The sequence below is a fragment of the Meleagris gallopavo genome, chromosome 3 (assembly GCF_905368555.1).
Source record: "Meleagris gallopavo chromosome 3, MGAL_WU_HG_1.1, whole genome shotgun sequence".
NCBI lineage: Eukaryota > Metazoa > Chordata > Aves > Galliformes > Phasianidae > Meleagris > Meleagris gallopavo.
Genome location: NC_139406.1, coordinates 30,563,059 through 30,590,315, shown reverse-complemented (window position 1 = coordinate 30,590,315; position 27,257 = coordinate 30,563,059). Strand labels below are relative to the sequence as shown.

The 27,257-nt window shown below is 41.6% G+C and overlaps 1 long non-coding RNA gene across 1 annotated transcript; it reads left to right on the top strand.

Moving 5' to 3' along the window:
- Positions 1-21,981: 21,981 nt before the first annotated feature.
- Positions 21,982-26,037, top strand: LOC116216448 (uncharacterized). The gene is made up of 3 exons (XR_014882372.1): positions 21,982-22,021; positions 22,181-22,289; positions 25,919-26,037. It is a non-coding gene; the product is annotated as an uncharacterized LOC116216448 (long non-coding RNA).
- Positions 26,038-27,257: the final 1,220 nt, after the last annotated feature.

The window sequence follows — 27,257 nt, the reverse complement described above, 5'->3', positions numbered from 1 at the left end:
GTTCCACTTGGCTGTACTGGTTTGTTTGATTTTCTTTATTGGTTTACAACATTCAGTTTCATTTCTCTTCCCTTCTTCAGTAAGCACAGCATCAAAGGTTCTCCTCCCTTGCTATTACCTCACTGGCATCCTACAAACTCTGCCCCCAAAGTAATGTCTGGTGACAGTAGCAATGAGCAGTTAGTAATCATTCTAATTGTGGTTTGGAAAACTGATGGCTGAGCCAAATCATGTGGCCTAAAGCTACAGGCATACAGATTTGTTTACCTCCAACAGCTGGGGAGCATTGAGCAGCACAAGTGCCACAAGGAGCAGAAGTGGTGAGTCAGTTCTGGTGAGGCCCCTTCTTCTCAGCCACCACACAAAGGCCAGAACTATTGGTATTGCTATGTTGAATCTTACTTCTAATTACAGGGGAGACAAGTTAATAACACATTCTTGCTTGAAAGACTTTATTTAGCATTTGTCATCAAAGGAGGTTCGTAATGTGTTCATAGCAAGGTCAAGTTGTTGGTAGTGTTGATACAAAAACTGATATTAGCCAGTAAATATGGGATGAGTTTTTTCCATGCTAAGAGGATGTTTCAGACTAACTTGTTTTCATTTATTTGTGTGGAGAAGGGAGGGAGACACAATTTTTGCTGAAGCAGCTTCACCGTTTCCAATACATACATTCTGGAATTTTTTCTTTGAAAACCGCTGTCATGTTAGCACTCAAGGACCAGCTTTGTTGAGTTCATTCTGTGTAGAAGGCTTTTAATACCAAACTGGCATAGGACTCAAGAACAACCACCCTTGCCAGGATAGTTAGATGGAGAGCAAACCAACCTGGATAGGATGTACCAGCAATTGAGTCATATAAGGCTTTGGTTAGAAGGTGACCTTGTGCCGTACAGCATGACTTCACTTCTTGGCTAATGCTCCAGCTTTACTTCACTCTTTAAATACTGCTAGGCTGCAATGACTGGTGTCTGGCTTTCTCACATTATTGCTCTTGCTGACTGCATGTACAAGTTCCCTTCCTATTTCACCTCAATGTGGTGCCCTTTGCGAAATGACTTTAAGTCTTGGGGTCAGCACACCTTTCCTAGGAACAACAAGAATGGCACTTAAGAGGGGATTGGTGGAAGAGGTCTAATGATATGCCCTTGTGCTGTATGATACGATAATGATACGATAGTGCTGTAGAGAGAGCAACTCACAAGCAATACAAGTATTCTCTGTGCAATGGGAAAGACATAACACCTTAGTTTCTCTAGGTAATGACAGCTTTTAAATAATATATCGCTCTTGGAGTACAGAGGTTTGTTTCTCTTCCTATAGTGTGTATTTCCAAGTTCAGTATACATTTTTTGGTGTAAAGTCTAATTTCTTTCAAAAGGGGATTGGTGCTTCTTCCCACCATTGGGCTTATATCCGTGTTTTGTGGTGCTGAGTCTTTGTGCCACCAAAGTGAATAATCTGACTACTAAGGATTGCAGCCTGCTGGAAAAGGCAGTCTGCAGTGTAGGTGGATAAGGGACATGGAGAGGAGAGTTTGGAAACAGACACAGTGAGAAGTTTAATTCCAAAATCTCACTTACCTCAGAAAGAGATGCCATACTCCACAGCTGAAGAAGAATCTGTGCAGAACAGAGAAGACACAAAATCCATTGTCAGTAAAGAGTTACCCTTAGAGCTGTATTTTAAATTGATTTCTGAGATAATTGCAAAACTAAGAGTGTCTATTTTTAATATTCTTCCTCCCACCAAAGAAATCCCTCAAGAATGGGAAGTAGCACCTGTTTATAGGCAAAATTAGTGTTGATTGCAGTAATGCTGCGTGCCAAACTGCTACATATGCCTACTCAGGTCTCACGAATTGACAGCTACTTGTAACTCAGCGACCTCTGAAGATCTCTGAAGTGACAACCAGCATTACAGGAATACCTAAGGGCCTTACATTTCTTGTTGTGAGGGAGAAAAAGCAGTCAATTATTCTCTATTATCTATGACTTATAACATGTCAGACAAAATTATGGGATCTTTATTATGAAGACTTTATTCTGGGTCAATCAAGCTCTATTATGCTGTATTTGAAGCCAGCATATATAAGTGTAAACAAAATTTGAGTAAAGGAGTGCAAATGGGCATATACAAGCAAAACTGAAAGGTCAGTGTGGCACACAGAAGCAAGATGAAACATCTACAGCTGTCATATCGAGGAGTCCCCTGGTCCTCCAGAACTCAGAAAAGAGAGTGTCCTGCCATCCACCTCTGTGTGTCACATGAAGTCTTGAGGACTAAAATCCAGCACTGGATGTTTCTGATTTCTACATGACACACATTGCTTTGTCAGACTTCAACAAGATAACTTCCATGACTTACTTCACTGTGCTTCTGCTGCTATCACAGACTCACATGTCCTCTGTGTAGGTGGAGTGGGTGTGCTGGTGCTGCTAGTGAGCTCTGGCCAGCAAACTATGTCTGGGGAAAGCAACGTGGGATAGAACAGGCCATGCAGTCAAGCAGAAGCCCTATGCTGCTCTGGGAAGGACCCTACAGCCCTGCAGCAACATATGCTCATCATCAAGTTACACTGCTCATTTATTCTGTGTTAAGGTATGAAGTTAGCGCTGTTATCCATAACTAGCTGAAAATTACCATGCAGATAACCTCTGACTGCAGCTCACATAGCAACAGAGCGGGAGGCAGGATGCTGCTGCAGGAAGGGAGGAATGCAGGAGAAAGGGACTGTGGTGATGCCGCCTTCTCCATCAGTACTGCGAAGGGCTTCCTTTTCTTACATGGGCACAGTAATCTGCATGAATAACTGTCTAATGGGGACATAAATAACAGGAACAAGCACTCCCGGACTGCAGACTGTGGCAGTGCTGTGAAGAAGCTGTCTGAAGAGATGGTCCTAGAAGACTTCCTGGAGAAAGGCACAGAGAATGGCAGAGGGAGGGGCTCTTGGAACATCCAAGCGCAGGTGGCAAATCTCACAACACATGCACCATGCCCCCTAGACTTCAGTGCATTATGATTTTCCTAGACCAGGCTGCAGAGATCTTGGTTGCCCTGGTCACATTCCGCTGGTGAGCAGGGACTGTGGGGTTTCAGATCAATCTGCTTCTCACCAGTGGGGAGGCCAAAAATGTTCTCAGTATGAAACTGCTTCTCTGTGAGCTCTGTTTTCTGTCTCTTAATCAGCAGCACTGAAAATGCTCCATCTTTTCTCACAGAGGCTTAAAAGGAAGGCTGGCAATCTGAGACTCACGGCAACAAGCTGCTGCAGCACAAACTCCTCTTTGCTACCTTCTGAAGAGGAGAACTGATGGGAGCTGGGTTTTGGCCTGTTTGCTGCTCCAGGGATGGGCTTCAGCTCTTCCATGTTGGCAACATCTCCTTTACTTCTGCAATACATTTGTTAGCATCAAAGAGCCCGCTGTGCCCTCTGCATGAAGCAGGTCAGATCTCTTCCTCCAAGCTGCAAGCCCCAGAGACGCTCATTCAATGGTTCTGGGTAAGTCTCAAAATGCTGACAGCATTAGAGGGAAAATGCAGCCTGTAGCTCTTGTCACGTAAGTCGATCTGTAGCTGAATTACTTTCTCCTCTGTAGAACAACACAATTTCTTACAGCATGATACCTCCACCTGGGATGTGGGCAGAGAGCAGTTTGGATGAACTGGGTTCCCTTTGTCCTTGAAGCAGCTTAGTGGTGGCTGCACATCATCAACTACTGTGGTGCAGAGGAAGGGTTCTTCCATCACCTGCCAGGTATTTGTGAGTACATTTCCTGTTGCCCGGCTCCTTTGGAGGAGAGACCAGTGGACTTTCACTAAAAGAAAAGCATTGAGACCCTGAAGTGCGTTCAGAGAAGGGCAACAAAGCTATGAAGGGCCTGGAGCACAAGATGTACAGGAAGTGGCTGGGGGAACTAGGGTTGTTCAGTCTGGAGAAGACACTCAGACGTTATAGCCCCCTGAAATGAGGTTGTGGTGAGGTTGGGGGTCAGCCTCTTTTTTCAGGCAAGAGACAGTGTGAGAGGTAATGGCTTTCAGTTGTGCCAGAAGTTCAGGTCTGGTATTAGGAAGCATTTTTTCTTAGAAAAAGTGGTGAGGCACTGGCATAGGCTGCCTAGGGAGGGGTTGGAGTCACTGTTCCTAAAGGTGTTTAAGGAAAGTGCTGATGTGGCACTGAGGGATGTGGTTAGTGGGCATGGTGGGCATGGGTTGGTGGTTGGACTAGGTGATCTTTGAAGTCCTTTCTAACCTTAACATTTCTATGATTCTACAATATATGTAATGGTCCTGCAAGCCAGGCTTCAGCACGCAGCCTGGCTGAGAGGAGCACCTGATGGCATGAGGTGATGCTCAGTGCACAAGCAGTTCCTCATGCCAAACAGGGTGGAAGTAAGCACCTTAGGAAGTGAACTACACTTTCAGTGGTGTGGGTTTGGGTGCAGCTGCAGTTTAAGTGTTGAAGCCTATATCTGCTGTCACGTGTTTGAGAGAAGGAAAAACTATTCCTTGTTCCTTTTCGGATAAGTGTGCATCAGAGTGGACTTTTGAGTGAAATGTGTCCATAAATGTAAGCAGCAACCTGTGTGCTGTCCCAGGAACTAAAATGTGTCCTTTGTGCCTATCTTAAAATGAATAAATGCTCTCCTCAGTACTAGCTATATGCACATAATCAGATATTCCTCATTTTCTGTTATGAGATTTCCCTGGATTAATTTTCTCTTTGCTGCTGAAACCCATTAAAAGCAAATGATAGTGCGAGCAACTAGAACTTATAAGTGTAATGTTGTTTTCATAATCAAAAGAAAATAAAGTCCGATGGATCACCTAATAGAAAAATGAAAATCTGAGCACCATCTCCAGAAATAATTGCTTAATGAATTTAAGATGGCATTGGTGACAACATTTCTCATTGCTGATACTTTATAATATAATGGGAACCATATTATGCACATGATAATTCTGGTGTGTGCTTTTTAATACATTTTTACCGTGGAAATGTAAATCTGATGGCTTTAAATGAGTGCACTTTTCATTTGTATGTAGAAAGGTGAAAAGAAGGGAAAGGAAAAGGCTTGGAAAAAGGAAAAAGGAAAGAAACATTATTAGAAATAAAAAGGAGACTAAAGGGGCCCTTTATGACATGAAATATTTCGGTTGTCCTTCTTCATTTTCACCCACCGCACATATCTCTGTGTAAGCAACAGAGATTCTGAAATCTCGTTACAAATACACATCAGTGAGAATATGTTCAGCTGCCATTGCTTTTTGGAAGGTTTCTACAGATTTTTCTGCAGCAGTACTGTCCATTTTTTGTATTCCTGCAGAGATGGAGCCTTCGTGTGAGTGTACTCACCCATGTACATTTAGATGCATGAGGTAGCTGCTACTAATTTATTCCTTTGGGCTGATGGAAAAAGGAAACAGAAGAGAAAATGGCTGCTGGAATTTCTTAATAAAGTTCAAAGGGATTTTAGTTATAAGCGATATTTTGTATTTCAAAAAAATCTGTACCAAAAGTTGCTGAGTTTCAGCAGCTCCTTTGTCATTGTTAAGAAATTTGCCACAGGGGGTATATATGCAGAAGTGGAAAATTCATACTACATTGCCCTCTCTGTTGGAACTGTTGTCTTTCATTATGTAAACAACAGAAAAGAACTGCTGAAAGATTGGATGGGTAGGGGAAGCCATCTTTTTCTTTCAGTGTAATCCATTTTTCTTTAGTTCCTGTTATATATGAGAAAGATCTAGGTTAAAATCCTTCCTGAATCTTTTCCCAGAAATGCCAGTGACACAGACAGTGAGAAGTTGCTTTTTTCATGTCCTGGTCACTCCAGCATGGAACAAAGCACAAGTCTGCTGCAATTTATACTCATAGCACTCTTTGCTAATTAATCCTGACCTCAAACAAAGCTAAGAAGAGAGAAGAGAAGCGACGAGTTAAAATAATAAAACTAGCATTGTGCAAATAGAAAAGAACATTCCCCAGTGGTTTACAGGGTTAGCATACATTATTTTTTTTCTCCACCTTGTGTCCCCTTCTGCTTCTCTGTTTTATTCATTTTCTTTTAGTTCATCTTTTTAAACTCATCTCCAGAAATCTTGGCATGAGCAGCAGAGCAAAGATACAACTGTTGAAGCACATGGTTGCATGCATTTGGTACAGCTGCCCATATGGGGACGCTTCACTACGCAGTGGTATATGATGGCACATGCCCATCCCCAGACAGGAAACTCCTAGCCAACAGGGTGTTGTGACACAAATAGATATGCTGTTATGATCAACCCCAACAATATGCCTGGAGGAGTTGGTCTCGATGATCTTTATGTGTCCCTCCCAACTTGGAGTGTTGTGTGATATCTGCGAGTCATCACTGAGATGTAAAAATGAAAGGCCTGCACTTGTTATTATCATTTTTCTCCTTTTCAGTCCCAAGCAGAAACGCAGGTCAAATCACAAAGGGCCATGCACAACCCCAGGAAAATGAGTAGGTATCGCCAGGCCCCAAGGAGACTCCTCAGCACCCTGTGCTCAGGGTAATCCTGTTTTGACCATCCCTCCATACTCCACGCTTAGGAATCTAAGGGTGTTGAGGTAGGTGATGAACATGTAAGCAAGAAAATAGAAATAAAAAAGCTTTCTACATCAAGATTGATGGGCTTTTTGCATCATTCCATTTCCCCTTACAAACCTACCCCTCCTACCGCATCTGCAACTTTGTGTAATATATTTCACCTGGACAAAAAAGAGGTGATACTCTGTGTGGCTAGGGGACCACCATTTTAAAGATGAAGGAAGCATAGATACCACAGTTCTAAGTAACTCAGTTCATGGCATAGGTGCCTTGTGATTTGATTTCTCCTCACTGTCATTCAAAGCAGATGATCCAAGAAAAAGCCCCAGTCAGTCTTTCTTGACACAGCTCACCCAGGCTACACACAAACAGGAAACTCCTTCTCACAAAGGACTGAATTCAGAAGGCATGTCCTTGGCACATGTGCATACAGCGTGTACTGCATGGGGTCATGAACACAGTTGCTGACACTGCAGCATAGCAATTAACAAGGAATTGGAGCAGGTCTCTGTTGCATAGCCTGCTCAGTCTTGATGTGTTACATTCATTAGAGCTGATAGAAGAGCAAGCTAACAGCAAACTGAAGAAGCATGTGGACTGAATATCCTTGCCTTGAAATTTTTGGGATCCCAGCATACACAGTTTTCTCCTATCTTGAGAAGAATAGGCAAAAGTTTCCAAATATAGAATCATAGAATCATTCAGGTTGGAAAAGACCACTAAGACCATCTAGTCCAATTATGACATAATAGACTTAACATGCCAGGTGCGCTCAAGAGTGAAACTGAATGCAAATTAACTGTTTTGTGCAAATCTTAGCAAATCTAAATACCTAAGCTGAATTACAGCTTTTTTCTCACTGCAGTTTTGCCATGTGAAACCAAAACAGCACAAAAGTCTGTGTTAATCAGGGGATCTAGAATCATAGAATCATAGAATCACTAAGATTGGAAAGACATTAAGATCACCTAGTCCAACCACCAACCCATCCCCACAACACCCACTGACCATGTCCCTCAGTGCCACATCCACACGGTTCTTGAACACCGCCAGGGGTCATCCACCCTCTCCCTGGGCAGCCTGTTCCAATGCCTCATCACTCTTTCAGAGAATGAATTTTTCCTAATATCCAATCTGAAACTCCCTTGGTGCAACTTGAGGCTATTCCTTCTTGTCCTATCTTCCCACTGTAGCTGTTGCACAGATAAAGAAGGGGCGTCATAGGATTCTGAACATGGACAGGTGGTCCACCCCCTTCACAGCAGGAGGCTCCCTCTCTATGGGGAGAAGCAGGCTGCCCATATCTTTGTGTCTTAGCTGTTCCCTAGACTTGGTAGGCATCACCAGCGTGTTCAGGCTGTGTAATGGAGACTGCTTTCTTCCCTGCTATCTAATGGCTAATACTTTATTTTGCTTTAGAAAACAGTCTCTCATAAAAGCAGAGAAAGAGATTTCTGAATTATTCAACAACTCTATGCAAATAGTAACTAATTTTTTGTGATGCCCTGGCAAGGTGGGTAATTATATGTTATCCCTTCTGACAGGCACAGACATCAGATTTGAATCACTGGCTCCAGACCAGAAGAGAACTTTGAAATAAATTTTTGGGTGTTCAGGTGAAATGCTGGATAAAGTCCTAGTTTGATCAGAATGCAGTTTTTCATTTTCCATTTTTGTCTCATCAAGAAACCTGGCTTGGAGGAACATCCCTTGGCTGAGCTGCTACAGTATATTCATAAATTATTCGCTTGAACCTTTCACAGTCAAAAATGACACTGAGAGTACCATAGAAATACATTTTTGAGGATAGATGAGTCACCTGGGTTTCACTGCAAGTAATGATAAAAGATGGTTCTGTTACTCACCTAAATTTTATCTTGACTGTCTAAAATGCTGTTACTGCATCCTCTGTGTGCGACCTGGCTGGATTGATCCAGCCATAGCTAGGTGTGGGGTCATGTCCTAAGTGAAGCAGCCACTGCTATGGTGTATCAGAGCTGCATAGAGCTGGAACAGCTGCACCCATGTTAGGTGCAGCCCCTTAGCAATCTGGAACTGGCTTGTGGTCTGAAACAGGTTTTGTATCTCTTCCAAAATCTGCCACCTACAACAACTCTATTATCTTGCAGATGACTCACTGAACTCTTGTGGCAGTGAGCTCCACATCCTAATTAGAACAACAACCTGAGCTATTTCTCTGCATAGGTTTCCTGTTCTATCTGCACCTGCTCTCTGCCTTTCCTTCATTTACTTCCCTCTGACCTGTCCTCTCTGCTTGTGCCTTTGCTGATCTTCTCTGCTTCTTGCATTTGTTCTTCACTCTGGACTCTGCTGCATGAGTGAAGATAAGATGACCAAAACAGCACCCAGTAGCAGAGACACAGGAGTTACACAGCAGCATGATGACAAAAAGCACTGTTTCTTTTCCATCATGGCACCTTGCTAAACTGTTGACCTTTAGATCATAGGCGGGCTCTCAGTGGAGGTGTCAAACTGTATGCATTGATGAAGGCAATTAGCCTTGCCCCTCGAGTGCCCTGGGGTAGCCACATTCATCCCTGAGTACATCCTACTGACACACTTAATTGTCACAACAGGCACAATCTTTAGCATCAAAAATAAACCAAGAATCACAACCATGAAAAAATAAGGAGTATCCTGTAACCTGGCATGCAATGCACAAAGCCTTGGTCCTGAAAAACATTTGCAGTCTAAATGTTTCTAAAAACTCTTTTCTGCTTCTTGTCAGGAACTGACTATTTTTACATGTTTTAAATGTTCATTTTTGGCAAGAAGAAACAAACTTTTAAAGCATAACTTAAGCGATATACAATGAGACTTACAGCAGATCTTTGCCTCATTCTATGACAGGGTGTTTTAAAGATCTTTTTATTCTGACTGATAGAGATGAATGGTATGAGGAACGGGAAAATGGAACAATTTGAGAAAAGTCTCTCAGGAGTCTACTATGACAAACAAAAATTGGAATATTCTACTTCCTTTCTGGTATGTTGTTTGCTAAACAGCCCCACAGTTATGCTATAGTTCTGCTTGCTTATTTTAAATAGAGTGTTTAGAAATCCGTCCTTGTAGTGACATTCACAAGTGTGTACAAGCAGGTATGGCATGTATTTCTTTAAACTTTTCTTCCAGGACTGCATGTGTAGTTAGGAGCATCAGCTGTGAGAACGGATTGTTTCATCCTTGTTATCAGCAACTTTCATCCTGGCCAATAAGTAAATGGAAAACAGTGTATAAACATGCTATGAATAATGAGGAACAGCAATGAGTAAAAAATGCTAAGTATTGTTAAAAAGATAGAAATTCCTTTTTAAGCATATCTGCAAAAAGATTGTTACACTCTTCAAGTTTGACAGGCTTAGCCTCATGCAGTGGTACACCAGCAAATTGCAGCACTCTCATAGTTTTAGCCATTTACACAGATGTAACTTCAATCAGAAGGAAAAACTAAGGAGATTGATTTTGTTTAAAAAAATTGGGAGTTTGAAATTTTCCATTCTGAACTGAGGGAAAAGAAAAGCAGCTTGCTTAGAAAAGAGAACATAGATAATAGTACGAATGTCTCCAGCTGAGAACAATATCCTGGAAATTACTCTGTGGGGAAAAATCAGCTGATTGTAATAGAAATGCAAATAAGTCAGCCTGTGCTACTCATGGCTTGGGTAGCTCTCTGGACAGCCAAGTTTCTAAGTATTTTTCTCTCAACAGTGGTGATCCTGTTTTATGTGTTTAGCTAAGTATTTATCAGTCTGAAAGCAGAGGTAAGAAACCTACATCTCAGAAGAATGCTTTAATCATTGAGCACTTCTTGGTATGAATCTCAATCTCCTTCACACCCAAGAATCAATTTTGGGCTTGGTAAAACTTCTGGATTAATGTGTTTAGTTAAATGAACCTGTTTCACCTACCTGAAACCTTTTCTTGAGATAGGCTTATAGAATAATTCCACACCACCATTGTTTTATATATATTGCATGAGAATGCCATCTATTTTGGTGACATATTTTGGTAGACATATTTGGGTTAGACCAAAAAAGATCAAAAAAGGTTTTTCCCACTGCTTTTTCTGGTTTTGTTTAGATGCTGCACATAGGAGTTGTTGAGAAATTTATTTTCCTGTGTTCCCACTCCAGAGAGATTTGTTTTTCCTAACTCTGAGCTTCTGTTGAAAGGCAATGAGTAACAAAGCCTGGAAAATACTGAAATGTTGTCCCTAAAAAAAGAGTGGATCTAACTATCTGCAAAACTCTTATAAGAACTGTAAAGTGGTCTGGTGAGTCCACCTGCCTCAACATTGAGTTGCTAAAGGGCTGCTAGAAATAGTGAGCTCAGTCACTGATGGATCTACAGTCTCATGAGATCTGGTTTAGAGTGGTTTTGTAATGTTTTCCAAATGGTACTAAATGTGCTGTCTCATGCACAAACAAAACTCTACGCAGAGGTAATGGTGTTCCTGAGGTGACATTTTTCAATTGAATATAGGTTCCACAAAACTGATGTCTTCCAACTTTGTCAAAAATATGTAGTTTTATCTCCTATTTGTACTCCTAATCTGTCCCAAAGAAGGCTCCAAGACTAGCAGGATAGGCTAACATGGCAAATAGCTCATGGTAGAGAGAATAGGATGTGTGAGAAGGAAGGGAGGAAAATAACTGAGAAAGGGTAGAATTATTTGAGAAATAGAAGTGTGAGTAGCCTAGGAAGGATAGAAAAAGCAGTGAAGATCTGCAGAAACATAGATATGTAAGCTTGAGAGTAAGGTCAAAAAATCCCCTTTGTCTAAAGCAGGTTAAGTGCTTGATGAGGATATCTCCGCAAATTCTCAGTCTCAAATCTCAGGAGCAGAAGGAAGCAGAAGATATGTTCTTCGTATCTAAAATGAATGTAGATCTGAAGTGAAGAAAGAAGGAACAGTCACTTGGCCATGCAGACAGATTGCTGATTAGCCACCAGTGTAAGTGAAAATAAACTGTTCACCACATAGGGAAGAGTAGAAAGTAGGACTGCTTCGTATGTAAAAGTCAGAGCTCAGTTCCTTGCAACTCTGCAGCTGTGGCAAATGATGCAGAATTAGAATGTGCCAGTAAAAAGAAACAAACAAACAAAAAACTATTAATGATTACCAACTGTTTCAAAGCCTTCTCTCTCCTCCTCTTTCATGAACGCTTCTTAATTAGGTTACTTTCAAATGTGGTTACTAGTTAATGAGAACCTTCGAAAGAAAGCAGTGCTAAATTGACAAGGAGTGTAAAATAATGTCTAATTCTTTTTCTTTTTAATTCTTTGTGCCAAAAAAATTGGCATTTTCCCTATTTCTATAACTTATTTTAGAGAAGTTAGTTGTCTCAGAATTAGTAGGTGCAGACATGCAAGAAGACAGTTTGGTATAAGCACACCTGCACTCAGTCCAATTTTCATTCTCAGTCGGTCAGCACGGATACAATAGTGCAGAAAAATAAGCAAACCCTCCTTTAGCTCGTTACAGAGCAGTAAGTATTTATCACTCATCTCTCTAAGATCGCTTTCCCAATAATGCAAATGCAGAGCTACCTATAAATCCTGTATTACCTGTTGCACATTTCCATGAAAAATTATGTGTACAGTGCTCTTATTGCCCGTGTAAGTATTACTTAAGCCTCTATAAGCTAGTAAGTGTTGGATCTTCACTGACTAAAGCACACAGAGCAGGGAATGGAAGATTTTTCCCATGAGCTCAGAGGGTTGTCAACAGTGCTTAGTCCAGTTGGAGGCCTGGTGTTTCCGAGGGGCGGGTGCTGGGTCTGGTCTTGTTCAACATCTTCATCAATGACATGGATGAAGAGGTAGAGTTCACTTTCAGCAAAGTTGCAGGTAATACAAAGATAGGGAGAGTGGCTGGCATACCAGAAGGCTGTGCTGCCATACAGTGAGACCTGGACAGGCTGGAGGGTTGCGAGGGGAGGAATCTGATGAGATCCAACAAGGGCAAGTATAGAATCCTATACCTGGGGAGGAATAACAGTTAGGTGCTGACCTGCTAGAGAGGAGCTCTATGGAGAAGGACCTGGGTGTTCTGATGGACAACAGGTTGGCCACAAGTCAGCAGTATGCCCTTGTGACTAAAAAGGCCAATGGTACCCTGAGGTGTAAACAGGGCCAGAAGGTTAAGGGAGGTGATCCTCCCTCTCTCCTCTGCCTTGGTGAGGTCACATCTGGAGTACTGTGTCCAGTTCAAAAAAGACAGGAATCTCCTTGAAAGAGTCCAGTGGAGGGCAACAAAGATAATTAAGGGCCTGGAGCATCTCTTGTATGAGGAAAGGCTGAGAGACCTGGGGCTCTTTGGGGTGGAGAGGAGAAGGCTGAGAGACAATCTCATTGCTATTTATACATATCTAAAGCGCAGTAATCAAGTTGATGAGGGCAGATTCTTTCCAGTGGTGAGCAACAGTTGAACAAGGAGCGACAAGCAGACACTGGAGCACAAGAAATTCCGTACAACTTTTTCACAGTCAGAGTAACAGAGCAGCACTAGAACAGGCTGCTCAGAGAAGTGGTGAAGTTTCCTTCTGTGGAGATATTCAAGACCAGTCTGGACGCTTAGATATGCAACCTGGTGCAAAGAGAAAAGTACCTGTTTTAGCAGTGGCATTGGTCTCAGTGATCTCTAGAGGTCCCTTCCCATCCCCTACAATTTTGTGATTCTGTGAAGACATTTTGACTAAAGGAATTCCATGAGGTATAGTGCTGAAGAGTACAGAAGAAGCTGTTGCTGTTACATGGAAAATATCTTAAAGCAAGTGACTTTGCTAGAATTGGAGGGGAAACAAAGTGTAAAAGGAAAAAGAAAAAAAAAAGTAAAGTGTGTGGAGGCAGATAATTATGAAGCAGGCACTGCCAATATATGGAGCAGCAGGGAAGAGAGGGGGCATCCGAAAGGAGTTAGAAAAACACTGAACAAACTTGGTGATCTGGAAGGTATAGGAGAAGGTAGGGACAAAGGCCTAATGGAATGTTTTGATGATACACTGAGAGTTAGAAAAAAGGAAATTGGTTCACAAATCTAAAATGACATAAATAGTAAGATGGGGGAATCAGAAAAAAATAACTAGAAAAAGAAATAAATCTTTGATGCAGCTCAAATGTCTGATGGATGAGGGGAAAGAAGGAAAATAGGAGAAGCGCACATTACAAAAACTGCATGTTTGCTCATTTTTCTCTGAGTATGACCTTTCCTTTCTTCTTCCTGAAAAATCTCTCTAGTCTTGGAGGGCAGTTGCAGCTTTTACGAGAGAGGTGGTGAATACCCCATCCCTGGAGATACTCAAGGTCAGGCTGGACAGGGCTCTGAGCACCCTGATCTACTGCATGTCTTCCTGCAGGACAATTGGACTAGATGACCATTGCGTGTCCCTTCCAACTCAAACAATTCTATGATTCTTAAGGGTTCAATGTTCCCATGTTGCATTTGAGTTCGCAGAACGCCAAGGATCCTGACCATGCAGAGACCCCAGCTCAGTGGCACCATGTGGGAATGTGGTGCTGCCCTATGATGATGTTTCTACTACATGTGGGTTGTGTCAGCTTCTTTAGATAGGTCCTAGGAGTAAGCACTCAGGGTGGAAAACTTGGACAGTTTTGATCAGAAGTTAAGCACACAAAAAGGAAGAGGCAAATAATACCTCATCTGTATTTTTACCACTTTGACATTACTGCCATTATAATAATTTGGATAAAACCTGAAAAGTACCACAGAGTGGAAATGTCTCTTCTGTGTCTGCCCTGACTGGTGGGATGCAGTGATTTGGATTCTTTGTGGAACTCCAGAGTTTGACTCATTAGCTTGGTTTGCAGGAGCAGGGCTCTGAGAACAAGAGAAGGTATGACAGCAAAACGCAGAAAGAGAAGACGACTCAGCATGCCATTTTACAATGGGATTGTTAGCTGTAAGCTAAGTCAGGCATCACCTGTCAGCTTCAACCTTCTCTATGCTTTTCAATATATAGGCATATAGGAATTCTTCAGATGCTAAGTTATAACTCAATAATTTATTAGAAAGTTTCTTTGCTGATACTTTGCGTGTTTCATTCTCAAGACAAGAGAAAAGAGGTGGAAACAACTGTTCTCAATACAAATCAGATCAGCCCCTTCAGTTTCTTTGTTATGGTAATTGGTAATTACAGGAAAAAAAAAATCTTAATTTAAAATGAAGATTTCTCTGAGTACCTTCTCTCCACATGATCTGTCAGCAGCCCACCTCTTGGTGACACGTACACTGGAGGTGAGAACAGGTCGCAAAGACTCCCAGCAGCCACCTTTCCCCAGAGCATGAGGAACAAGCGCTGGGGCTGAAGAAGCACTGAGACCTGGGACAGCGAGCATGGGGACCAAGCAGTAGGCAGCAATTGGATGAAGGGTCTCCACCTGGTCCTTGGGAAGAGCAAGGCAACCTTGTGTTACAAGGTTCACCATGGTCTTCCCATCAGTGGTTCCTGTACTGCCCCAGCCCACAGGGAGCTTTATGGGCTGCCATGGGAAGTTGGATCCCAGCAGTGTGAGTGAGCTGCTCTGACAGGTACCTGGGCTACAGTGGCAGGCATAGAATCATGGAATGATGAGATGGAGAGATTAGATTTGAATGAAGTCAATATGACTCGGGATCTGGTAATTTTCAGAGTAGAACCAAGAATTTTAAATATGGTCCTGGAAAAGGGGAATGTATTTATTCTTAGGAAAAGTTTCTGCTCACGCTGCTGAAAGTGGTTGTAATTTGATTCAAGGACAGCCGTGTGTCTTTGTTTTCTTTTGACAGATATGGGAGCTTGCTTTCTGATATTGACAAGATAGAGTTATTCACTTATGCCCAGCTTATGCTGTTGTGCTCCTGTTTTTTCTAAACTGTTGTAAAAAAAGGAAACAGAAAAAAAGCAGTGAGGTGAAAGATAATTCCAGCTGGCTCTGGATGCCTGACTGTATATAGGTGCGCTGAAATAAAAATGCGGCCTCTCAGAAAATGTGAAATAGGCAATCCTGCACGCGTGTGCAGCAGGAAGAAATCTTCTAAGAGGTAATAAATGAATAATATCGGTAATAATATCACTAACCTAAAACAAATATGCTTCACTGCTAACTAGAGGATGTGTGAACCCAAATACAGTCACAGTTTCAATTATACAATTTTACAAGACGTTGAGTTTGTCCATAAAGCTTCTAAATGTAAAGATAGAAAGCACCAACTGTGTATACTCAATGAGAAGTACCTAGCAAACATGCCATATCAACAGGAGTCATTATTGTCTGGATCAGACCAGTCAAATCTTACCTCTCCTGAGAGTTGGGGTAATACTCTATACAGGTAATGTGAGACAAGCTAAAAGCAGTCTGATGTTATCTAGACTTTCTAAGTGTGCAGCAAACAATTAGTTGCCATTTACTGTTTTTTTTTTCTCAGTCCAGTGGAGTTAAATTAGAATTGCAATGATATTACCACTAACCCTTTTCAACCTGGTTTTGCTTTATGAGATTTTTGAAGAGTTGTTTTGCCACTCTTATTCATTCTTTACCATAAAACCTATTAAGAGGATTGCACACTTACTACACGTAGTGAATGTGCTGTGTTTGTCCAGTATCTTGTGTCAGACCTAAAACAACAATTTGTGGTGAGTGAGGTCATACAGGGACATCTGAGTGTGCCCCAGAAAAAAGGCTACTACATTAAAAATAGCTGTGACGTTGTTTTGGGTTTTGGCCCAGATGAGAACCTTGTTCCTTGTAGGCTTTGATTATTTATCTGTGTGAAGGTTTATAATATTTCTAAGGTATAAACAACTGCACACAATATGTTATTGCTTTTATAGACTCTAACACTTTGTGTGAAATCGCATTCAAGCTTCATTTACCATAATCCTTAGCTCCAAAGAAATCAGGGCCATTTGTTCCGAACCACATGAACATAAGTGAGAAGACATGGAGGGGAGGAGCTGACTAGATGTATTGTAAAGAAAGTTTACGGATCAATAAATACAGGTATATCTGCTACAGCTGATATCCGGAGGCTGCGAAGAAGGAGGCAAGTGTACATTTGCGGATCATAAAGCTTCCTGAAGTTCTTCAGGAAATGTGACTCTTAAATTGCTTCTTGTGCCTTCATGAAGACTGGGTGTAATGAATGACAAAGGAAAGCCATTGCCTTTCTCAGAGACAACTTACACTTCCTAAGTGGCTCGTGAACAGTTGACTCTGCTGATGCCAGTGAGAGCACAGTCAATAAAGATAATTGTGTTTAATACAGGAGACAAGAAGTATAGGTAAGCAGTACAGAAAGAGAGCCTGCTTGGAACCTGGGCACCTTTTCCAAGGACAGTCCTGACACTTTAGCATGAAAAATCATTCTGAATTGCAACTGAAAGACAAAAATTTGAATTTTTTACTCTATTTATAATTTATGGGGAACGTTGATTTAGTAATCCTCTCACTTGAATCATATTTGATTGTTTCATTTTAATGAAGAAAAATCTATGCTTTTCTTTACCTTTTTAGTTACTTTTATTTACAGATATATGACACTAAATCTAGCATAAATTCCAGTGGAACATTTAGCGAGAATCTATTCTGTCTAAACTTTTTGACCTGTTGCAAATAGAACTTCATTAAGAACTCACCATGTTCTGAAGGCTGATCTCTTTTTATGTACGTAATAGAGTTAAACGTATGTCTTTCTAGATGGTTTGTAGTCAGACATGCTTCCTGAATTTGTTACATTGAAGTTTGAAGGGGAAATTTATTTCTCTGCTGGAGCACAGCCTGGGAGAGATAGAACAGGCTTATTGCTATGCTCTCCACCCTCTTAAACTTTCATCAGTATTAATTTGCATCTCCTTTGGTCCCTCTTGCTTCCATTTTTTTCTTTAATGAGCATGGGGAAAACTGCTGTATTATGAAATAAAAGCAAGATTCAGGTGAGTGATGTCAGCTGAGAGTAGCAATATGAACACGTGTAAAACAAGCTCTACTTCTACCATTTCCACGCCTTAAGCCCTAATGAACTTTGCAGCACTGTTGTTGGGACTACAAAGTAGCTTTGGGGCAGTCACCCCACAGTGTGTGCTTGGTAATGGCCACAAGTGCATTCCTGGTGCGTAGCTTGCCAAGCTTGGTTGTTTCCTGGAAGGACAGCACTAGCTGTCAGACAACATTTCAGTGAAGGTGTTTCAGTAACTGACTGTATTTCACATTCAAAAAGCACCTGATTGACTTAAGATGCAATTTCTCACAAGGTTTTAATAGCTTATTTTGCTTTAAAAAGTGCAGTATATATATTTCTCTTTTTTCTTTCTACAAATATATTTCTATATGTTTGTATGTACATATACATAAAAGCTAAACTTGAAGCAGTGCAGCCTAACACTTGTGAGGCCCCATCTGGAGTGCTATGCCCAGTCCTAAGGTCCCCAGTGCAGGTGGGATGCAGAGCTGTTGGGCCAGGTCCAGAGGAGGGCCACAAAGGTGGTCAGAGGGCTAGAACACCTCTTCTATGAAGAAAGGTTGAAGGAGCTGGGCTTGTTTAACTTGGAGATGAGAAGACTCCAAGGAGACTAAATTGCTGCCTTCCAGTACTTAAGGTGAGCTTATAAATGGGAAGGGGAGCAACTTTTTACTTAGTCTGACAGTTATAGGACAAGGGAGAATGGCTTTAAACTAAAAGAGAGGAAATTTATGCTAGATATTAGGAATAAATTTTTAACTCTGAGAGTGATGAGGCACTGGCACAAGCTGCCCAGAAGAGCTGTGAATGTCCCAGCTCTGGAGGTATTCAAGGCCAGGTTGGATAAGGCCATGGGCAGCTTGATCTAGTGAGTGGCAACCCTTCCCACAGCAGGGAATTGGAGCTGGATGAACTTTAAGGCCCCCTTCAACCGAAGCCATTCTATCATTCTGTGCTATAACCTTTCAAAGGTGTGACACCTTTTGTGATGTTCTGCTGGCCCACCTGGCCTCTAGTGCTCCTCGGAGCAGAGCAGCAGGAAATCTGCTTGTGCTGCACAATTTAAGGGTGCCCAAAATGTCAGTAGGCACTGCAAATGACTGAGTCCCAATGTACCTCCTGTCTCTAAAGGAAATGATGGGAGGAGAGAATCATGAGATACTGACATGAAAATCCAGGCTTCTAGCTGCTATTATCCACAATGCTGCTGCTGTAGCTTTGCAGTTGCTCTATAATCGCTGCTGCTCAATGGCTTTGCTTTTTCTTCTGATTACTCTGCTTTTAGAGCTGCATGTGGGGAGCTGCAGCCTCACTGTTTCCTGACTGAAGAGAGCTTATGTGAGGCTGGACTGAGTGAGGCTGCCTGTGGGAATCACAGCCTGGTGCCCTTGTTTGCCTTCCAACCTGATTCCTCTCTGTGCTGCAGATGCCAAGACCCAGGTACAGGGCATGGGATGATGTGCAGTGCATCCCTGCCATGCACACAGAGTAGCATTTAGTATATTAACAGAGACACAGAGACAAAGAGCACTGGCTGCAGACTGGTTTTAACCAGTGCTCCCTCTTGTCCCATCCTGACGGTACAATCCAGTGCTGTCAGTGCTCCTTTCCAAACAGGAAAGTGCCTCCCAGCCTCTCCAGATGGGAATTTTTCTGTTCCCTAAAACAAAGGCTTAAATTCCTTCCAAACTACATTTCATTTCTGTGAGACCTCTCCTAGGTTTTATGAACTGGGGGGGGGAAGGGGGAAAAGGATAATTATTAGAAGTAAAATACGGTATTAAATGGGAGATGGCATGTGTCAGGCTTATTGATGAGAACTTTCATAAAATGTAATATTACTTCATTCCTACCTTAATTGAAGATATTTTCAGCATAAGTGATGTGTAACTGCTTGGTGATTTAGCTTTCTTTTATGAATAATTATATTACATGTATTCTCTCTGTATATTTCCATTGATACATAGCATTAGCCTCTCTCATAATAGCCTGTAAAGGGCCAGGCAGATCTTACTTTATTGAATCTCTTTGAAAACAGTTTATTTTCCCTTCTTAAAGTCAATAGTTAAATTAATAAACATAATGAGAAACTTTTCAAATGAGGGGAACATTCCCTCTGCTTATGATTGAATTCCCTGGACACCCACTTGCTAAAGATTTGACAGGAGTAACATGAAGCTACAGCATTCACTATGTGGTTCATTTTTTATCAAACAAGACAGAAAGAATGAAGCCTTGTCTCTGTTTGAAAGCTGTATCGTGTTTCTACCATTTCTTTAGGCATTCTTACAGAAATCTTTCAGTTCTCCCTTTCTCATCTTCCACAGGCTAATGCAGTAGAAAAAGCTGTTCTGTGATTAACAAAATGATGGTGATTTTTGCATGAAACATAGGTAAAGTCTCATTTTTACCTGCATTCTCATGAAATAACCAATTTTGAACCATGATGAAGACAGAAATAATTGGGAACAATTCAGCAAATAAAGAAATCTTTATGAGCCACATTTAATATTAAATGTTACAAGGAAAACTTCCCAGGCAACAGACCAAGTTGAGATTAACAAGATCGTTTTTAAGAGGCATTTACATTTATAATGTGAATTTTTAAAACCAAATAATAAAAAACACTTTGACCAATCTTTCCATTATGGCCACAATCTACATTTAGACCGAATTAAATAAAAGGCAGGAAGGCTGCCAGCAACCAGGCCAGGGGCATGCAAATGTCCAGTTCTGCAGTACACTGATAGCAGCCAGAGAGCTGAGTTTAAAAGCACCACTTCAAAGCTTTTCTAGGAAATAATTGAACACTTAATGATTTTAAAGTTTCATGACAGCTCTAATGCCAAATTGTGGTTTAATTTAATATATTTAGCTAATGATCAACATGTATGTCTGGAAGGTGCTTCTCTGTATACGTGTATTTGTGGCGCTGCTGCAGAGATGTCTGGAACTAGAGATGTGGTGGGACAGAGGGCTTGTCCCAGAACGATGGGATGGGCTGGATAGGTGGGCTTCTCTGATAAGGTGAGAAGTGCCGCTTTGCTAACAGAGTTAGTTTGACCTGTGTTATTTGGTACCAACTGGTTACGCTTCCAAGTGAACTGAGAACATGTCCTCAAAACACAGCAGAAGACCCAGACTTGCCTATGGCAAAGAAGGAGCAGCTTCTGCTAAAGCATTGTACAGTGACTTTGCTGCCTCTGCGTAATGTAAGCTGGCTGTTGCCTCTTGGTGGAGGGTTCTCCAACAGCTAAATTGAGATCCATAGTGACATCCACAGACTGCTCCAGCAAACTGTCTTTTACGCAGCTCTGAGGTCACTTCTCCTCTCCCACCCACTGCCTCCGCTTACTGAGATTAGTGAGTGTGCAGCACATAGACAATGTCTCTGTGGGTGAACACAGCAGATGTAAAGCAGCTTGACTCTGGAGTCAAGTGAGAAATAGTAATTTGAGGAAGGAGATAAATTGGATAAGAGGAAGCAACCAATCCCAATCTCAAAGTGCTGAACATCCCTGTCAAAATCACAGTTGTGTTTTCTCAGTGTACAGATGTTATTGGTGAGGAAGTACAAAAGTTAGGATTCTCAAGGGAGAAGTGAGGAAAATGTGATTGAAGCCTTCGTGGTCAGCAAAGGTGTGAGATAGAGCCTAGGAAATGGTAATTCCCAATGTTTCATGGAGAACTAGATCAAAATAAGTAGTTCTGTTCCATACCATCTGTAATTCAAGGGTGGCCTTCATTGCTGTGGGGCAAACAGGCATGTGTACATCCATTATCCAAGGCGAAGGTCACTATGTGCTCCTCTTGCTTCTGTTCACTTCTCATGCCCTGAGGGAGCTCCAGTTGCATCACTTCTGTGTAGCCACATTACATTTGTCATGACCTTTTACCTTTGTTCATCACCTCTTCTGGTCTCAGGGCTATCTCTGGCTTCTTCAGTACTCTTATGAGTCAACCTTGAGATATGCTGAATGGTTACCCACACAAATGTTTATAAAGTCAATGGGGAACCTATGCTTGCCTTATGGATAAATAGGAGCTTTCAGCCTCTGGATCTCTGAAATAAAGCACATGGCCTCAAAAGGCCCTCAATCCAGTTGGTGGAAAAATTCTCCACGGAACCTCAATGAAGAAAAATGTTTGAGAGCCTTGCAACATGAAGAGGGGAAAATTTCAGCCAGCCTGGTCTTGTAGAGGGATTAATTCTTCTTTATAAATTAGCCCCTTTGTACCTATGAAACGTTTGATCACATTCCAAACTATGGCAGTTATTTGTGCCAACTGGGAAGCCAAAGAACAGAGGAATGTCTGATATTTAAATATTTTACCAGGCTTTCTTCTAGGTTAATATTTTATTAGCAGCAAATATACCTTTCTGTAAGAGTCTAAATCTGCTTCTCACTGAGGTGAAAGCCAGACCACAGGTAGCCCTACATTGAAGTTGTACAGCCAGCAGGTCTGTAGGATGGATGGTTTTGCAGCACTGTATTTAAAAGTCATTCAGTTCTAATTCTGACAATATGGCTGTTGGTGGGACAAGTATGCCATGATACATCCTCTGCTATTCACTAGCAAATGTTTTATCACTAAGGGTTATTGGCCTCTCATTCTGCAGAGAGCACAAGATCAGAGTTATGGCAAGAGGAACATCACTGGGTCTCTGATAAGATCAGCCATGGATACTGTGGAGTGAGCAGGAAGTCCCTTGATCACGACACATGTGGGTGAGTACCATCACTTGGGGAGATTTGAGATTCTCTTTCTTTTTTTTTTTTTTTTTTGGTTCAGAACTGTGAAGCTGGAACAAAATTTCCAGTTAATGTATCAGGTGGACTTTGCATCCAGAGAGGTGAAATATGGTGGTGTCACCTCCCTTGTTGCCTGCATACCAACAAAGCTGTAGCACATGCGACTTCAGGAGTCCGTGCTTTGTACAGTCTGGAACATCCCCACAGCTGGAAGAGCAGAATGTGCTTGGTTTACCAGGCACACTTAATATGATTTCACCTTGGGATCTCACAATTTCTCTGTTATCTCTTTTTTTTTTTTTTCCTTCCATTTAATAGAAAGTGAGACCTTGAGTGAATAATAGGATTTGCAAGGTGATTTGCTGGGTGTTTAGAGCACAACAGCCAAAGTAGGACTCAAGGAGTAGGCTCTGCTCTGTGCTGCAGGCTGACCTGGCCATGAGCAACCATCTTCAGTGTTGAAATGTACATAGATAATTAATAAAAATGCATGCAAGACATTTTCTGTCCAATTGCCTCTGAGGAGCTTGTCAGTCAACCTGTTGTTATTTTCTAAAGTGAAATAATGTCCCCATCAAAGTGTGCTTTCAAACACCCTGTCCCATTAGACATTGCTTGAGGATGCTCAGGGATCACACACACATACAGTACTCCAGAACTGTCTGAACGGAGATGCACTGTTAACTTCAATGAACAATCTACTAAAGTAAAACTTGTGGGGGATCATGTATTTTTATTTGTACGTAATGAGCCTGCTACACTCAGTCCTGCTCGTTGGCCAACACACAGTGGAATACTTGTTCTACCAAAAATATTAAAATGGTTTTCTTCCAATATTTTTGTTGAAGAATGCACAGCAGAATACCCAGAATTTGTATGAAATTTAGTATTTGTAGAGATTGTGGTAATGACTCGGAACAACCCTGATTAGTTCCTTCTTCCATTCTTTCATACTGACTGTCCTATTAAATTAATTAAAAAATTGGGGAGCCCTCCAGTGGCTAAAATTATAGCGCCTAAATTCACTAGAGTCTTAAGGAGGTGCTAAATATTCCACAGTGCCTTACGACTTTGCAGAAGTTCTTAAAATTTTAGAACAGAATTTTACAAAATGTTACCTTTTTACAGAAGAGACAATTTTTAAAAGGTCATTTCAGCTAATTATATACATGGAGGCACTTGAGTGTTTTCTGAAAACACTCCTAACTCAACATTAAAAATTAAACATTAAAAATCAACTTCTAGTTCTTAGGCATCTACTTTCCTAGGTAATCTTGGGAATTTTAGCATGTTCTGCATTTGGTAATAAAATTGATCTTCCACTCTATAGACTGATACTTAGTATTCTGCTCCAAAAAGGCAGGGGGAGGGACAAAATCATACTCTCAATTTTCTGACAATCTGTTTATTGATTCCTTTGCAAACTATACTGATGATTTATCAAGAAATGATAGTAACAAATGTGTCTGTTCAAAGGAGGGAGAAAAATATACAAACTTAAAAAGAAACTTAATTTTGAGTCCCAGAGCTGTAGTTTGTTAATTAAAGTAATTAAAAAGTGTAGAGAGACTGCTCTGGATCCTCCTGATCTCACGTCTAAAACATTCATTGATTTCCATGAGAGAAGATTTGGACTGCAATTCTGTGGGGAGGTGTTGAAAAGAAAAATACAGTTTTTTGTCCTGATGATGTTGATCACATCCTACTACATGCTTCATGTTTTTGTACAATTGGTCATGGAATGAAACAGCAAAATAAATATTATTTCTATAAATTGGGGCATTCAGGCCATTTTATCTGTGCATAATTCCAACAGTCCAGGAAGCTAATGCGAAGCTTGTCTAAGATATTAGCCTTTGGCTCGAGCTCTTGGAGAAAGATAAGTGGATCAAATTTAGAAAAATGCTAAATCCACCTTTGAGCCATGAGCAGCCTTGTGTAGGAAGTGACTGGGGGTCTGCTGACATTGTCAGAGTCACCCAGGCCAGCAGCTGAACTCCTGGTCACCTGTAGCTCATGGCCATGATGCAGAGCCAGTTGAGTCAACAGCCCAGGATGCACCTCCTGCCCTCTAATTAGCTATGAAATGGTGTTGCAACCTGTCTTTTTCTCCTCTAATATGTTGCGATGGGTTACTGCTGCCTCTGTGTGCTGCCCCTACTGGTGGCCACAGCACTTCATAGGCAGCTGGATACAACCTCCTGTATCCCAGAACCTGAGTGGTGAGATATGTGTCATAGTCCTGCCACACAACTAATTCGAGGGCTGCTTACCTTAGGGTGTCCATCACCCGGCCTGGTAGCACTGGGCTGCAGGGACAGACAGCCACCCTAAAAGAGTCTGAGTATCAGCTTAAACTTGCTCCTGAGCATGATGGCCAGCATCCCCAGTGCTGCACCACCACTGGCTGCCATTACTGCAAAGGTCCAGTAGCTCATCCCTGAAGAAAAGGAGATGCTCAGCACAGCCATTGATCATCTGCAAAAGGACAAAATAGCATGGGATGCCTACAGGTTGCAAGCAATCTGTGTCATGAGCTGTCAAAAGCTGTGGTTGCCACAGGGATAATTGGTTTGTGCCAGCTGTAGTTGAAGGATACCAAGCTGATGAAAGGAGACAGGATAAAATGCCTTCTGTTGTTTAATTAAGGATCTTCTAAATCTGCATAGACTGAAAGCTCTGGATGCTGAAAGCCACCCACATGTATCCCAATATTTGTAACAATGAGAAGATGATGGGGAAAGAGGGTTCTTCCCCAAAAGTACACGTGCCTATATAGAGCCCTCGGTGCAGGAAAAGGCCGTGTGGCAATGCTCTCACCCTTTTCTTCCTGCCCAACAGCTCCCTGCAGATTAATGTTTGTGAGAACCCTTTCTTATCACAGGGCTGCAATTTTTACCTAATACCCTGAGGGAGGGACACTGGGGGTTATTTTGCACAGCACAAGTGATTGAAATACGACAGAAAACTGTTAATGCAATCCCAAAAGTACTGGCATACAGCCAAGTATCTTTTCTACAGTCGTTTCAGTGATTAATAGCATGTCAGGGAGTTGCTCTGTATACTAAACACTACTTGGAGGACTGTAAATAGATAAAACCGAATGATCAACAACCTTATATTGAAATAAGAACAGGTACCCAAAGGGTGCTGGGAATCTCAGTTGTTGAATTCTACTTTTATTGCTGTTAATGGTAGGTATCAAGAGGGGATGAATAGCTGCCAAATAAAATTTGCAGCTAATCTTATAGTAAGAAGCAAAGACTCTATCATGCAGGCAGAAACCTTATTTGGAGGATATAGTAATAAAATTCAACCTGGGCAATACAAGCTAATACAACCAGAATAAATGAACAAACATGTAGATGTTTGATGAGGCTGGAGGTGTGTGGAGAGCATCAATGTCAAAAAAGTGCTGGGGAATGAGGTGGGGTGATAGAGAAAATTGTTTGTCAGCTTGTAGCATGACCTGGCAATGGGGCTGAGCAGTTTGTAAGAGCAAGACCCATGGCTGTGAGTCTGGGCAATGTGAAAGGGATGACATTCACATCAGAGGATGCATGCACTTGAGAAAAAAAAAAAAATGATTCTTTTTATGCCAGCAGATTTGAAACTTGTGAATAGAAGGATGGTGATCTCAGGGTGAAGTGTTTATTCAAGGTTTTGGGATGGCCTCCACACCAGGAGTCAACACAGAAATCAGGAGTCTCCAGCCTGGGAATGGACCTGTCCAAGAATGGATGTACCAGCCGCATCAAGCAGTCTGGGAAGGAGGGTGAGGAATGACTGCTGGTTATCTCGTATAAGCCTTTTGTCCCACACAATGACACCAGGTCAGAGTTAACCAAAGGAAATGATTCTTTGCAGAGGTGGGGAAAAATAATCACACTCATTTGAAAGCAACTAAGTAAATTTACAAACATCTACTCAGGCTTTTAAGTGCCAGAATAACACTTCTGGATCAAGAAACTTTCAGAGGCTAGAATATTCTGGGAAAATGTGCCTAATCTATTCTCTACTCTTGTTCACGTGCTTGCTATGACCAGAGACTCAATACTGGGCCAGACTGACCCACAGCCCTACTCAGAATGGCCAGTCTGATGTCTCTGTTGCATACCACAGGTTTTCCTGACCATTTCCTTTTGCACGGACTGTCCTGCCACCATGTGAGAACTGCACTAGGCCTCGCTTCTCTCTTCTCTTATTGAGACAGCTCATCTCAAACTACATGCTCTTGTGCCTCCAATGACTATCTCTTTCAGTATTCATTGTCTTCTCCACGGGAGGGCAGGCAGAAACTGAGAGGAATCTGAGTGTCTGAATTCTAGGAAATTTAATTTTTCTAAATATTTTAGTTTAAATCTTCCTTCTGGGAAGAAGTCTTTCTGAAAAGTGATTTTTTGCTTCCTCTGAGTGATTTCACTCACTTTGCAAATTACTTTCCAGTAATTTGCAGGTTGTTACCTTTGCTGTAGTTCCTGAGCCTGCACTGGGACAAAGCCTTGGTTGGGGCAAAGTCTGCCACAGAGAGACCATTTTCCAAGGTACTTGTCAATGAGTTTCTTCATATCTCAGACACTCCTCCACTTGAAGTTAATGGTTCTTGCAGAAACCTTTGTTGTACCAAGCAAAAAACCCAACCCCAAAGCAAACATATTCCGTTTGACTGCCCATTACATATGAATGGAGTACAGTGTAATGCTCTCTATCCTCTTACAGGTTTGCTGGGTTTGGGTCAGTGTACTAAGCAAATAGAACTGCACTGGCAGCTCCCCAGTGTAAGGAGCTTCTCCCCATGCTCAGCTTCTCCTTTTCTGCCCCGAGACAAACTCCTGATGCTTTTGAAGATTGTAAAAATAATCAGTAATAGATTAAACTGCACGTTTTCTTCAAGCGCCGTGACTGCTTACATGTAATAAGTGTTTACGAAACAAGGCATCCTAA